We start from the raw sequence: 3,394 nt of genomic DNA, 5'->3' as shown, positions 1-3,394 counted from the left end.
TAGAAAGGGAAGATAATTACTTGAATAGTTCATTGCTAACAGACAAGTAAAGGGATACTGTATAATTTCTGGTTCATGATCACCTCACCACAGGATCACCTACCCACTGTATGTGACAACTTGAAGGAAACACACACTTGTCTTTGCATATCTGGCCAGAAAGTGGATATTCCTGGTACATATTCAACACAAATTTGGCTATGAGCCATCTGAAGTTAATTTCCATGTGAACACATTTTACAGAAGATGATAAATCTACATCAACATGATGACAAAAATTAGTTTTCCTAAGTTTTTTTTTTATTTCTAATCTGAACATAGCAGATAAACATAAATGTACATACATAACCACTATAGTTCCCATCCAGAAGTGAAGATCGCACACCACAGACATGTATAATATAAGGCTATGATAGATCACTCTAAAAATCAAAGGTCCACATCACTGTGAAATTCATTCAGAGGCACAAACTATATGATGTAAAGAATAAAAGGTTGGTGACGATGGAATGACAGACAGATTCTAGGTTCAGCGAGGCACCGTTCCCATGGTAACATGCTTGATGAATTGACGTTACATCTTTGCTTCCACGAAGTGGTTGTTGTTGTCAACTGAAAGCAAGGAACAATATAGACAAGAAATATGAAGTGGTACCCAAAACAATTGTATTAAAGGACAAGTTCACCTTCATAGACATGTGGGTTGAGTGAATGCAGCAATATTAGTAGAACACATCAGTGAGAGTTTGAGCAAAATCGGACAATCCGTTAAAAAGTTATGAATTTTTAAAGTTTCTGCTCAGTCACGGGTGGATGAAAAGACTACTATAGCTTGTGATGTCACATGAGTACAACGATATAAAGAAAGAATAAAGAAAATTCAACATATTTCCATTTTTCTCGCATAGCAAAAGAACACTCGACTTCCCTCTTTCAGGAGGCAGGGGGAATAATATTACCCTTAACATACGTCAGTAGCAAGTCGAAGAAATGTGCACTTTATTCAAAAAGTAACGTTTTGTGAAATTCTCTTTTTATTTTCCTTATATAGTTGTACGCATGTGACATCATACACTGTAGTAGTATTCTCTTCCAGGAGTGACTGCGCAGATACTTAAAATATTCGTAACTTTTGAACGGATTGTCCAATTTTCCTCAAACTTTCACTGATGTGTTATACTAATATTGCTGCATTCTCTCAATCCTTATGTATATGAAGGTGGACTTGTCCTTTAAGTCATAATTGTACAATAATGAATCAAAAAGTATATATCTTTACACATTATGATTTGCCTTTTTGTGAAACATTTTTCTCTTACAATCATAATCTAATGACAGCGATGTCAAAAGTACTGGCTAAAGAGTAAAAAGCTACTTTCAACATATCTAACAGTGATATAGAAATTTCTGTGTGCTAGGAATTATCTAAAATGCACCACTTCACCCTAACACCTAAACAGGCATAAAATATAAGGTGCATGTTTGTTTCCCAGTGCCAATACCTAGGATAGTCAACTCCTGGGATGCATTCACATTGCCATCTGTCGCAGTGCAACAACAGTGTTGCAACAGGATGCACGCTGGCAACAAAATGTTACAGGACTGTACTGGGACGCATCACACCGTTGTAGTCTGTGATGGAGTGTGCGCCTTCACATTGCCACCCGTCCCGGTACAACAGTGGTTCAATACCGATACAACACCAGAACATTTGGGCAATGTGAATGAGGTACTAGATTAAAAACTCTGACATCCACTTCAATTTTACCCTATTGCTTCCATGATTTGATAATGAATTCATAGAGGCAGAGCTGTTACACATCACATGTCCATAAAGCACTAGGTTCATATGAAATTGTGTGGATGCTGGACTAGACTACAAAGCAGGAACTATAAAGAAAGAAAAACAATGTCCTCTTTGGGAGAGTAAATGGAGTACGATAGATGACAAAAAAAACAAAACAAAACAAAACAAAACAAAACTTACCTTCTGGGTCTCTTGGAAGGGGTTCCTTTGGAGCAGGAGACTGTAATGTAACATAAACAATAAATTACATTAAACCTTCTCAAAGGCATAGAAGCTCACTGAGGATTATTGTATGCTAAAGGAATCATAACCCTTAACAAATCTTTGGCCCGTGTCAAACTGAGATGCCATTAAAGGGACTCTACAGTTCTGGTTGAGGTCAGGATTTAGCTTTAAACATTTTGCGAGATATTCAGAAACCACTCTATGAGATGTCAAAGAGCATGCAATTCTAAGGGGTATCAAAAGTTTATTTGATGAAAATCGGTTTTGAAATGGCTGAGATATCCAACAACAAGGTGAAACAGAGACATCCTAATAAAAGGTGTGGCCTGACGCCTTTTATCATTATCACTTTTTTGGATATCTCAGCCATTTGAAACCAATTTTCATCAAATCAACGTTGAATCCTTCTTAAAATTACATGCTCTTTCATATTTCATAAGAGGTTTCTCATTATCTCACTTAGGAATATTATAAACCTGAACTCCACCTCAACCAGTACTGTACAGTCCCTTTAACATACACATGTATCTCAATCTTATACAAATAGAAATACCATTTATATCTCTACTACTATTGTTGTAATAAGTACCTCCTTTGAATACAGAGGAAAAGGGGATTATTACTGTAGATCTACAACTAAAATAAATACTTTTGAAATGAGACAAGACTACAAATTACTACACTACAGTTTCTGGTTTACTACAGTACTAAAGACATACTCATACTCAGTTTTACTAGTGTTCTGTAAAATGATAGTCCACTGCAACATATGCTATAAAATTTGTCAGTTACACTATGTTGTCCTTGACATTCTAAAGTCATGTCATCTATCTCATATAAAATCCAAAGTGTGCCGGACAGACTTCACGATACAATTTCCAAGTGATTCAGACGAGAGGTGCACTACCATTGGCTTTTACGGTCAAGGAAAAGTGGCAAGCATCCAACCAATTTGGCAATATCAAGATAATTGCTTACGCCCGGCAAAAAGTCCCTGAATAAATACTCTTTGAACAATGACTCTAACATCTTTCACTTCCTGAGATTGTCCTACTTCTCCATCGAGAACGAATTATTACGGCACTCACTTGTTGAAGTGCAGCTTGGGCTTCATTTGCTGGGATCTTGTACTTGCTGGATTCGACCGTGACATTGGCACTGAAATCAAACGTATAAATAATAGTACAGACACAATGTTATCACATAGTTGGAAGCCAGTATTACACCGGTCATAAAGTCCGATGTTAAGAGATAGTATCGCTAAAATAATCAAGGTATCGTTTAGACATTTTTAACTTTTATCAGATAAGAAAGCCCTCTTAAAACATAAACACATGGGAAATCTAAAAACAATCTCGCTGA

General features: G+C 36.4%; 1 long non-coding RNA gene across 1 annotated transcript; it reads right to left on the bottom strand.

Annotated features, from left to right (window-relative positions):
* Nucleotides 1-368: 368 nt before the first annotated feature.
* On the bottom strand, nucleotides 369-3,191 carry LOC139727101 (uncharacterized). Its single transcript, XR_011710733.1, has 3 exons — nucleotides 3,121-3,191; nucleotides 1,988-2,027; nucleotides 369-612 (listed from the first exon to the last, which is right to left on the bottom strand). It is a non-coding gene; the product is annotated as an uncharacterized lncRNA (long non-coding RNA).
* Nucleotides 3,192-3,394: the final 203 nt, after the last annotated feature.

The sequence above is a fragment of the Diadema antillarum genome, unplaced genomic scaffold, assembly GCF_040938485.1.
Source record: "Diadema antillarum isolate AM-2024a unplaced genomic scaffold, OU_Dant_1.0 seq00000119_RagTag, whole genome shotgun sequence".
In the NCBI taxonomy this organism is placed as follows: Eukaryota; Metazoa; Echinodermata; class Echinoidea; order Diadematoida; family Diadematidae; genus Diadema; species Diadema antillarum.
The sequence above is the reverse complement of the archived record's forward strand: the minus strand, read 5'-3'. Positions and strand labels throughout refer to the sequence as shown.